Below are 12857 nucleotides of genomic sequence, written 5' to 3' on the forward strand. Positions count from 1 at the left end.
AATGTCGACTATCGCACTTGGGAGTCACTAACTGGCGAAAGAGGGAAATGGCGACACATCCTGTGGACTGGTGTGCACTACCACGATGACCAGTTGCTACAGCAGCTTGGCAACAGGCGCAAAAGTCAAAACAGCAACTCACAGCGTCACTTGGCAGCTTCATGTGCAGCATTTGTGGCAGAACCTGCCTCTCAAGGATTGGCCTTCACAGCCATCAATAAAGGTGCACCAAAAGAAGACACCCACTTAAATGGATTGTTTGCTGCGTGTTCATCATCTTTCGTAGATGGCAAGATGCCAACCCAACAACCCAACCCATGGAAGAGCCAGTTAGATTTCAATTTTAGGACCACACAATATAGTACAGTCAACCACATGTGGGGTATCAGTCGCATGGAGGAGCAGGGAAGGGAGGAGGGAAGTATCCAGGGTGTGCAGTTGTTATTGCTGCTGAAGCTTGCTGTGGGCGGCTGCAGGGATAATGGGTTGATTTGAGCATTACAGTCAACAGATGGTTATGAGGGGCCTAAAGAGAGGGACGAGTGCTGTCAACATCAGGGACTTGTGGGGCAAATTCAGGGTACTGGCTGGTAGAGGGAACTGGCACAGTCAATGGGGGCAATTGGATTCTGTAGGAGGATAGGTTGAGACTTAGGGTTGGGTACTGTAAGGGGGAATGGGACTCGACAATGATAAGGTGGAATTGAAGAGGATCTAGTGTCAGAGTCGGCATTTGGATGGTAACAAGTGTAGGAACAGCAGGGAGGGATGACATGAATAAATTGATTGTGACACTTTCCAAGGTAATGGGGGGGGGAGGGGGAGGGTTCAATGGTAACAGAGGGAAGGTTTAAGGTTACATTGGGTGGGTCAAGGGTGATGGGTGCAAGCTGGAAAGTGGCAGGAGGAGGCTGGAAGGTGGGGAAACGTGCCTTAAATTGTACATGCACAATTTTCTTGAATGATAATGCTAACCACGTGGCCATTCAAGGATTGCGGTGGCATCGTGGTAATGTCATTGGACTAGTAATCCAGAGGTCCAGGTTAGTTCTCTGGTGACATGGGTTAGAATCCCACCATGGCAGATAGTGAAATTTGAATTCAATTAATAAATCTGAAATTAAAAACCTGGTCTAATGGTGACCATGAAACCATTGTCAATTGTTGTAAAAACCCATCTGGTTCACTAATGTCCTTTAGGGAAGGAAATCTGCTGTCCTTACCTGATTTGGCCTACATGTGACTCCAAACCCACGGTAATGTGATTGACTGTTAAATGCCCTCTGAAATGGCCTAGCAAACCGGTCAGTTCTAGGGCAATTCGGGATGGGCAATAAATGCTGGCCTAGCCAGCGACGCCCACATCCTATGAATGAATAATAATAAGATTGCAAGTCAAGCGGGAGGATTTCCTGCTGGCTGCAATTTTAAGGTACATAAAAGCGAACTGCACATTGCCTCGATGGTTCAGCTGACTGGGAACTGAAGGGTGAATTGGAACGTTCCGCTTATTTCATTATTTGCAAAGATGCAGTGCCATGGGTATCATACAGGCAGAACAAGAAGATTAAGATGCTCCAAATGATAACATCCAGGAACAGCATTATGGAAGTCGGACGCTGGCACGTCATCACATCATCAGGTCAAGGACAAATTACCTTCAAATGTCAGAGAGGCAATGCCAGAGACGCCTAAGATGTCACGTGAAATGGTCACAGAAATTTGTAGGATCCTGCAGCATGACCTGTAACCGTTTGGGTTTGGTGGGAATCCCATGCCAGTTGCCCTCAAGGTGACAGCTGCAGTCAATTTTTGTTAGAGGTACCTTCCAGGGATAATTGGGCAACATATGTGTCATATCACAGTCTGTGATCCATAGGTATATCAAAGAGGTGCTTAATACCCTATTTCATCATGCCAATGATTTCATCTACTTACCTGTAGACAGGCAGCAAGGTCTGTGACATTCACTGCCATTGCTGGGCTCCCTAGAGTGCAATGAGTCATTGACTGCACTCATGTGGCCATTTGAGCTCCCTGGGACCACCTGCAGCATTTATAAATCACAAAGGCTTCCACACTTTGAACGTACAGCTGGTTTGTGACCACAGGAGAAGAATAATGCAGGCTTGCGCAGGTTTCCCAGGGAGCTGTCATGACTCATACATTTTGTGGAACTCACAGCTGTGAGGAATTTTTGATGAACCAGCCGAAGTGGATGGCTGGATCCTGGGTGACAAGGATTACTCTCTTTGTCCATGGTTGGCGACACCAGTGCGCAGCTGAAGAGTGATACAATGCTGCTCACGCATCCACCAGAGCCATCATCAAACATACCATTGGCATGCTGAAAATGGGCTTCCGCTTCCTTGACCAGTCTGGAGGGGCTCTTCAGTATGCCCCACAGAGGGTCTCATGAATAATCGTTGTCTGCTGTACATTGCACAACCTGGCAATTAGACACAGTCACATTCTGCAGGTGGAGGAACAGGAAGAACACCAGTCTTTCTTAGATAATGACTATGAAGAGGGTGAGGAGGAGGACAACAATGCAAATAATGCAGTTATGGATATAAGAGCCATGGAGAGACATATAAGGGACATCAGGGAGAACCTCATATTTGCACATTTCAGCCAACATTAAGGCACTTCATGACGGAACGTTGGAAGGAAAAAATAATTCTCCAAGTACATCCACATACACCTGAGGTCTTAATAGTTGCTGGAATTGAAAAGAAGGGCTCTTCTGACAACAGCACGTGAACCTGCAGTGAAGATGTGCCTAACAGCCTGTATGCTATCAACTTCATAAAAAGCAACCTACACCTCCATGGAAATATTGTCCTGCATCAAGGCATTAACCTACATGCACAGGAAGCTACAATGTTGCAGCACTTTGATGTGACCAGCGAATCAAATGCTCTCTGGGTTACAATGGAACTGAAAACATACCTTTGCAGGGAAATTAAGGTGGTGACTGCAGAAATACAATTGTAGATATGTTGGCAAGGACAGAAGTGCAAAATCTTCAAATGAAAAACAGCTATCATTGAAGATTGAATGCTCAAAAGTCAATGATAAAAGGATACTTTCAGAGATCAATGCGTTCCTGCCATAGGCCTCCAATAAACATTTTCCTTTTCAACTGAAACAAAGCAAATGATTTACGAGAGTGCATCAAATATTAAAGAAAATAAATATGTATTTAAACTTCAAAAATATGTGTATAATATTTACAATACCCATGCCAACTTTGTGCTCAATATTTTTTTTAACGTTTTCTGCCACTATGCTTACGTGCTACCCCGACATTATCAGCTGAAGTGGAGGCAGGAGCAGCACCAGGCATACCGAAAAATGAGGTATCAGCCTGGTGAAGTTACAACACAGGACTACTTGCATGCCAAACAGTGGAAGCAGCATGCAATAGGCACGGCTAAGCGATCCCACAACCAACGGATCAGATCTGCAGTCTTGTCACATCCAGTCATGAATGGTGGTGGACAATTAAACAACTAACAGGAAGAGGAGACTCCACAAATATCCCATCCTCAATGATGGGGGAGTCCAGAACATCAGTGCAAAAGACAAGGCTGAAGCATTTGCATCCATCTTCAGCCACAAGTGCCGATCTGGATGATCCATCTCGGCCTCCTCCTGAGGTCCCCAGCATCACAGATGCCAATCTTCAGCCAATCTGATTCACTCCACATGATATCAAGAAACGGCTGACGGCACTGGATACTGCAAAGGCTATGGGCCCTGACAACATTCCGGCAATATTATTGAAGACCTGTGCTCCAGAACTAGCTGCGCTCATAGCCAAGCTGTTCCAGTATAGCTACAATACTGGTAGTTACCCAGCAATGTGGAAAATTGCCCAGGTATGTCCTGTCCACACAAAGCAGGACAAATCCAACCTGGCCAATTACCACCCTATCAGTCTACTCTCGATCATCAGCAAAGTGATTGAAGGGGTCATGGACAGTAATATCAAGCGGCACTTGCTCAGCAATAACCTGCTCACTGACACTCAATTTGGGTTTCGCCAAAGCAGCATTTGACTGAGTATGGCATCAAGGAGCCTGAGCAAAACTGGAGTCAATGGGAATCGGGGGAAAACTCTCAGTTGGTTGGAATCATACCTAGCACACAGGAAGATGGTTGTGGTTATTAAAGGTCAGTCATCTCAGTTCCAGGACATCACTGCAGGAGTTCCTTAGGGTAGTGATGTAGGCCCAACCATCTTCAGTTGCTTCATCAATGACCTTTCCTCCATCATAAGATCAGACGTAGGGATGTTCACTGATGATTGCACAATGTTCAGCGCCATTCATGACTCCTCAGATATTGAAGCAGCCCATGTCCATATGCAGCAAAACATGGACAACATCCAGGCTTGGGCTGATAAGTGGCAAGTAACATTTGAGCTACACAAGTGCCAGGCAATGACCATCTCAAACAAGACAGAATCTAACCATCTCTTCTTGACATTCAATGGCATTACCATCGCTGAATCCCCCACTATCAACATCCTGGGATTACCATTGACCAGAAACTGAACTGGACCAGCCACATAAATGCCGTGGCTACAACAGCGGGTTAGAGGCTGGGAATTCTACGGCGAGTAACCTACCTCCTGTCTCCCCAATGCCTGTCCACCATCTACAAGGCACAAGTCAGGAGTGTGATGGAATACTGTGCACTTGCCTGGAAGGGTGCAGCTTCAACAACACTCAAGAAGCTCGACAACAACCAGGAAAAAGCAGCTCCCTTGATTGGCACCCAATCCACTACCTTCAACAGTCACTCCCTCTGCCAATGACGCACAGTGGCAGCAGTGTGTACTATATACAAGATGGACTGCAGAAACTCACCAAGGCTCCTTCGACAGAACCTTCCAAACCCGTGTCCTCTACTTCCGAGAAGGACAAGGGCAGCAGATGCATGGGAACACCACCACCCGCATGTTCCCCTGCAAGGCACACGCCATCCTGACTTGGAACTATATCGCCATTCCTTCACTGTCGCTGGGTCAAAATCCTGGAACTCCCTTCCTAACAGCACTGTTGGTGCACCTACAACCCAAGGACTGCAGCGGTTCAAGAAGGCAGCTCACCATCATCTTCTCAAGGGCAATTAAGGATGGCATAGCCAGCGACACCCACATCCCATGAACAAATATAAAAAAAAGTCTTCTCACTGCACTGCCCTGTTGCTGTGGATGACCATGTTGGGAGTCCACTGATGGAATGGGGCCTTGATGGCTCCATCCCACTGGGGGTCTGCAGCACTTGTGCTTGAGTATCCCCCATGTGTTTGTCTGCTGGAGGTAAGGGGGTCAATGTTGAGAGAGAAGATGAAACGCTGCTTACCCGGGGGTGTCCTGAGAGTAAGACCCTGGGTCAGCTGTCACGTGCTCGCCCTCCAACTGGGTGCATGATGGCGCCTGCCTGTCTCTCTGAGGGGAAGCAACTCCCCTAGGGAGGTTCAGGTTCCTTGTTTCTCCCCTGTCTCATTTAGACTCTGCTACATGGAGCCCATGGCTACAGCGATGGAGTGCAGGTCAGATCACATTTGGCTACAGTGCTTAACCAGACTTGCCAGAGAGCTCGCCGAACTCTCGGCTGAGGAAGGCAAATGCTCATATGCCTGGGACATGGTGGCAGACGTCAAGGCTTGCATGGACTCCTCCATGGCATGACCTCGGGCATCTCTGACATATTTTCCACATGGCTTTGCTGCACATCCAGCAGACTTTTCGTAGCTACAAACAGATGAGCATCATCAGCGTGGGGCTGAGCAGGGGCCTGGATCCCAGCAGTCCTCCGATTATCAAGGGACCTGGATTGCACATGCTCCCTCAGTGGCTGGACATGTCTGTGTCGTGACCACCAGCTTGTGACCCACATTCTAATCTTAAACTCCCCCGTGCACCGTGTGGATGTATCTGTGCTGGCAGAGGTGGAAGAAGAGGTAGGTGACAGTGCACTCTCTGGGTTATTGGCTTCATCTTCCTCTCCAGAGGAAGAGTCTTGTGCCTTGCGGCATTCTGTCACTCGTGTGCGGGCACCTGCAGTGGAGACAGAAACAGAGGCACTTTAAGCATCAGTTGAACATGAGTTCACACACTTTCCTTTGGTGTGCACATATGGCTCCAAGACTGAAGATGACACTTCATCCTTACACCTTGAGGATCCTGCATCACCATCTGCGATTGCACTGCCCCCTCCTCTCTTGCTACTTCTGCCACCACCTCCTCAGCTGATGTGAGCACCCTGATGTCTGGTCCACCTCCACCTCTCTTTGCCCACTCACTCTGTATGTGGGTGCAATTATCCTGCAGGAGACAGTGCAGATTTGAGGACAAGTCAAAAGATGCATCACACCGATTGTATACATGCATTGACATCACTCATTTCAGACTGGCTTTCGCATGACACATCCAAGGACATAAAAGATCATCGACTCTGCTCACCGTCATTTAGTGCATGGCACCAAGGCTGCTCATGTATTCCACTGCATGTCTTGCCTAGCCTCTGTCTTAAAGACACGGAGCCAGGAGAAAAACAATGGAACAGTTTTGCCAAGACCACTTACCCCCGCTAATCTGGGTAAGTCATGGATAAGGTTGCAACACTGAACCCCACTGTTCGAGAACTGCTCTACTACCTCCATCCAGGGCACCTTGGTCAGGCGGGTGGGTCTTCTGACTCCATTTGCAGGGAGGAGGACCTCCCGCCTTTCCCTGATGGCCTGGAGGAGAAACTGCAGGGAGGCATCACTGAACTGCGGTGGGGGGATGCTGCCTGCTGGCTGACATTTTCTTTGTTTTTGGTGTAGTGGAAAAAAAAATGATGGGGAGTTGGTGTTAGGTTTGAAAAATTAGGTAGAAAAAGCAGTTAAAACTAAGTAAAATATTTAATTGCGGTAACTCTGAAGACACATACCACAAAGTCTGCTGCTCCTTGAGGCTTGAAATACAATGATTTATAACCGTGGCGCTCATGGTGCTTGACCGAGTGACAGTGGGTTCCACCAATGAATGTCCGCCCCCGCTGCATGATCGCATGTGTCTCCCGTGCCTGTCACTGCAACATTGATTTGCATATAAAATTGCATGCGATAGGGAAAAATGGCGGAAGTGCAAGTTCCACCAACTTCTGGTCCCGCCGCAGGTAACACCACGGGACTCATAAAATCCTGGCCTAAGTATTTACCAGTATACCTACTCACAATGTGTTTACTGGTCAACATACTTTCTCAGTACCCTACCTTACAACTAAAAATGGCTTTAAACACCTAAGAGCCATAAATAAACCGAAGCCTTTCAGTTTATATGCTGATGTGTAGTATTGCTTTTGGTTGGCAATGCATACATATATAACTTTCACTTATGATCTCATTACATCCATGAGCCCTGTGATTAAATTAGACCAGAGTGTACAGCACTGTAATTTTCATTGGTCTAACCAAGCGAGGCAGGTCACCAGCACCTTCTCAAGGGCAATTAGGTATGGGCAACAAATGCTAGCTTTGCCAGCGATGCCCATATCCCATGAAATGAATTATTTAAAAAAATCAGACAGCACTGTGTCAACATCATTCAGTGCCAAGGGATTTTTAGCATTGCTGCATAAGCAGCAGAGCTTTCATGGTGTACACTGACTGGCACTTATGTGGGGCCTTTACATATTAAAATGTCCCAAGGTACTTCATGTGGTGAAAACGGATACCAAAAAGTAGTAGGAGTTACATTGAAGATGGAGATTTTGAGGAGACTTTTGAAGGTTAGAAGAGAGATCTTGAGGAGTGTTGGTAAATGGTTCCAAGGTGCGGGACCGTGGTAACAGAAAAGAGAAATGTAGAGGAAACCATAGGATAAGATGAGGGCACCTGTCGGCTGTAGGCTGGAGGAAGTTGGGGGCAGACACAGAAGGAGACTGAGAAAAAATTTATAAAATCAGATATAAAAACAGGAAATGCTGGAAATACTCAACAGATTTGACAGCATCTGTGGAGCGAGAAACAGAGTTAACGGGGGGAATTTTAACCTGGCGGCAGGGAGGTCTTGACTTCTGGAGAAACCGACGACGAGATCCCCACCTTGCCTCTTTTCTGGAAGGCCCGCCAAATTTAGTGCCAATTAGGCACTTAAGTAGACAGTGTCAGGCCTTCCATAGGATCTAGGACCACATAGCCGGAAGTCCCGCCCTTGGAGAGCTGCAGGCCAATCAGAGGCCGGCAGCTGCAGTGCCACCGCAGAGGCAGTGGCTGCTGCTGGAGGTGACTGTACTGGAGGCTGAGGAGCGTCACTGGACCCAGGCCTCGGGGAGGGGGAGGGTCAGAGCATGAGGGGTTTTATGAGGTGGGGGTCGTGGGGGGGGGGGGGGGCGGGTGGAGGGGGTTTTGCAGGCCCCCCTTCCCAATGCATATGTACCTTTTAACGAGACATACCTTCAGGGAACGGATTGGAGAGGAGCGGACCTGTGGGTAAAACACTGAGAGCGGAGCTGATAAATTGAGCTTGAGGATCGAGGCCCAGTCACTTACTTTGCGGGAGCGGAGTGGACCTGTGGGGAAAACACCAAGAGCGGAGAGCAGTCCAGGTGTGCCGGAGTTTGAAAACAAAGTGAGCAGTGACGTCACAGGAAAGCTACAAAGTGATTGGTTGGTGAGTAACTGCTGTTAGGAAAAAACTCTAAATAGCTGGGTAAGTAACTAAAAGTAAAGAGAAAGGTCTACAGTTTTTTAAATACAGCAGCAGTGGTTTGTTTTAGGGAATCAAGGTCCCTAGTGTAAATAATCTAATTTTTGGGTACTTTAAGGGAATAAATTAAGGGTAATTCATGGCAGGGCAGCTCAGCAGCGTGGAGTGCTCCTCCTGTGCAATGTGGGAAGTCAGGGACACTTCCAGTGTCCAGGGCAAATACGTGTGCAGGAAGTGTCTCCAGCTGCAGCTACTCGAAATCTGCGTTTCGGATCTGGAACGGTGGCTGGAGACACTGTGGAGCATCCACGAGGCTGAGATCATCATGGATAGCATGTACAGGGAGGTGGTCACACCTCAGGTAAAGACTGCTCAGGCGGAAAGGGAATGGGTGACCACTAGGCAGGTAGTGCAGGAGTCCCCTGGGTCCATCTCCCTATCTAACAGATTTTGTACTTTGGATAATGTTGGGGGAGATAGCTTCTCAGGGAAATGCAGCAAGAGCCAAGTCTGTGGCACCATGGGTGGCTCAGCTGCACAGGAGGGGAGGAAAAGGAGTGGGAGAGCTATAGCGATAGGGGATTCTATCATAAGGTGTACAGATAGGCATTTCTGTGGCCGCAAACGTGACTCCAGGATGGTATGTTGCCTCCCTGGTGCTAGGGTCAAGGATGTCAAGGAGCGGCTGCAGGATGTTCTGAAGTGGGAGGGTGAACAGTCAGAGGTCGTGGCACACATTGGTACCAACAACATAGGTAGAAAGAGGGATGAGGTCCTGCAACAAGAATTTAGGGAGCTAGGTAGCAGATTAAAAAGCAGGACCTCAAAGGTTGCAATCTCTGGATTACTCCCGGTGCCATGTGCTAGTGAGTATAGGAATAGGAGGATAGAGCAGATGAATGCATGGCTAAGGAGATGGTGCAGGAGGGACGGCTTTAGTTTCCTGGATCACTCGGTCTGTTTCTGGCAAAGATGGGACCTGTACAAATCGGACGGGTTGCACCTGAACTGGAATGAGATCAACATCCTTGCTGGGAGGTTTGCTAGTGCTGTTGGGGGTGGGGTGGGGTGGGGGTTAAACTAATTTGGCAGGGGGATGGAATACAGAGTGGAGGTACTGTAAGGGGTGATGCACAGTCAAATATAAAAGAGAAACTGAGTCAGTCATGAAGGCAGAGCAAATATAGACCTGTTGAGGCACAAGTAAAAAATGCAAGGCTGGATTGCATCTATTTTAATGCAAGGTGTCTTCCTAGTAAGGCAGATGAGTTGAGGGCAATGATTAGCACATGACATTATGACATTATTGCTATCACAGCGACATGGTTGAGGGAGGGGCAGGACTGGCAGCTCAATATTCCAGGGGATAGAATGTACAGGCGAGTCAGAGGAGGGAGTAAAAGAGAAGGTTGCACTGTTGAAAAGGAGTCAATTACTGCAGTAAGGAGGGATGATGTCTTAGAAGGTTCCTCAAATGAGGCCATATGGATAGAACTTAAAAACAAAAAGGGGGCAATCACTTGGCTGGGTACTAGAGGCCTCCAAACAGTCAGGAAGAGATAGAGGAGCAGATATGTAGGCAAATCTCAGAGAGGTGTAAAAATAATAGGGTGATAATATTAGGGGATTTCAACTTCCCCAATATCAACTGGGATAGTTTTAGTGCAAAAGGCTTAAAGGGGGCGAAATTCTTAAAATGCATACAGGAGAGCTTTTTGAACCAGTACGTAGAAAGTTCTATAAGAGAAGGGGTAGGACTGGACCTAATCCTCGGGAATGAAGCCAGACAAGTGGTAGAAGTGTCAGTGGGGGAGCATTTCGGGGATGATGACCATAACACTGTAAGATTTAAGGTAGTTATGGAAAAGGACAAAGGCAGACCAGAAATAAAGGTACTGAATTGGGGGAAGACCGATTTCAATATGATAAAACAGGATCTGGCCAAAGTGGACTGGGAGCAGCTACTTGTAGGAAAGTCTACATCAGACGAGTGGGAGTCATTCAAAGAGGAAATAGTGAGCGTTCAGAGCCAACATGTACCTGTTAAGGTGAAGGGTAGGACCAACAAGCCCAGGGAACCCTGGATGTCAAGGGATATAGAGGATTGGATCAGGAAAAAAAGGAGGCTTATGGCAGATTCAGAGCGCTGAAAACAGCGGAGGCACTAAAGGAGTATAGAAAGTGTAGGGGGGTATTTAAAAAAGTAATTAGGAGAGCGAAGAGGGGACATGAAAAAACACTGGCGGGCAAGATAAAGGAAAATCCTAAGGCGTTTTATAGGTTTATTAAGGGCAAGAGGTTAACCGGGGAAAGAGTAGAGCCCAATAAGGACCAAAGTGGCAATCTGTATGTGGAGCCGGAGGACATAGGTGAGGTTTTAAATGATTACTTTTCATCTGTTTTCACTATGGAGAAGGACGATGTAGGTGTAGAGATCAGGGAAGGGGATTGTGATATACTTGAACATATTAGCATTGAAAGGGAGGAAGTATTAGCTGTTTTAGCGGGCTAAGCAGTGGATAACTCCCCAGGCCCAGATGAGATGTATCCCAGGCTGTTATGTGAGGCAAGGGAGGAGATAGCAGGGGCTCTGACACAAATTTTCAAATCCTCTCTGGCCACAGGAGAGGTAACAGAGGATTGGAGGATAGCGAATGTGATACCATTATTTAAGAAGGGTAGCAGGGATAAACCAGGGAATTACAGGCCTGTGAGTCTAACATCAGCGGTCGGGAAATTATTGAAAAAAATTCTGAGGGACAGGATTAATCTCCACTTGGCGAGGCAGAGATCTATCAGGGATAGTCAGCATGGCTTTGTCAGGGGGAGATCGTGTCTAACTAATTTGATTGAATTTTTCGAGGAGGTTACTAGATGTGTGGATGAGGGTAAAGCAGTTGATGTAGTCTACATGGACTTCAGTAAGGCTTTTGAGATTGGTTAAGAAGGTAAGAGCCCATGGGATCCAGGGCAATTTGGCAAATTGGATCCAAAATTGGCTTAGTGGCAGGAGGCAAAGGGTGATGGTCGAGGAATGTTTTTGCGAGTGGAAGCCTGTGACCAGTGGTGTATCACAGGGATTGGTGCTGGGACCCTTGCTGTTTGTAGTGTACATTAATGATTTAGACGTGAATATAGGAGGTATAATCAGTAAGTGCGCAGATGACATGAAAATTGGTGGTGTCGTAAATAGTGATGAGGAAAGCCTTAGATTACAGGACGATATAGATGGGCTGGTAAGATGGGCAGAGCAGTGGCAAATGGAATTTAATGCTGAGAAGTGTGAGGTGTTGCATTTTGGGAGGACTAACAAGGCAAGGGAATATACAATGGATGGTAGGACCCTAGGAAGTACAGAGGGTCAGAGGGACCTTGGTGTACTTGTCCATAGATCACTGAAGGCAGCAGCACAGGTAGATAAGGTGGTTAGGAAGGCATATGGGATACTTGCCTTTATTAGCCAAGGCATTGAATATAAGAGCAGGGAGGTTATGATGGAGCTGTATAACACGCTAGTTAGGCCACAGCTGGAGTACTGTGTACAGTTCTGGTCACCACACTATAGGAAGGATGTGATTGCCCTGGAGAGGGTGCAGAGGAGATTTACCAGGATGTTGCCTGGGCTGGAGCATTTCATCTATGAAGAGAGACTGAAAAGGCTAGTGTTGTTTTCCTTAGAGCAGAGAAAGCTGCGGGGGTCATGATTGAGGTTCACAAAATTATAAAGGGCCTTGATAGGTTAGATAGGAAGAAACATTTTCCCTTAGCAGAGGGGTCAATAACCAGGGGGCATAGATTTAAGGTAAGGGGCAGGAGGTTTAGAGGGGATTTGAGGAAAAATGTTTTCACTCAGAGGGTGGTTGGAATCTGGAACGCACTGCCTGAAGCGGTGGTAGATGCAGGAACCCTCACAACATTTAAGAAGTATTTAGATGAGCACTTGAAACGCCATAGCATACGAGGCTATGGGACAAGTGCTGGAAAATGTGATTGGAATAGTTAGGTGCTTGATGGCCGGCACAGACACGATCGGCCGAAGGGCCTGTTTCTGTGCTGTGTAACTCTATAACTCTATGAGGGACCACTACCACATCGCACACACCTCCCACCCCTGGAGCCAGGAAGTAGCCCATAGGGTTTTTCATGC

This window comes from Heterodontus francisci, chromosome 8, assembly GCF_036365525.1.
Source record: "Heterodontus francisci isolate sHetFra1 chromosome 8, sHetFra1.hap1, whole genome shotgun sequence".
Classification (NCBI taxonomy): domain Eukaryota; kingdom Metazoa; phylum Chordata; class Chondrichthyes; order Heterodontiformes; family Heterodontidae; genus Heterodontus; species Heterodontus francisci.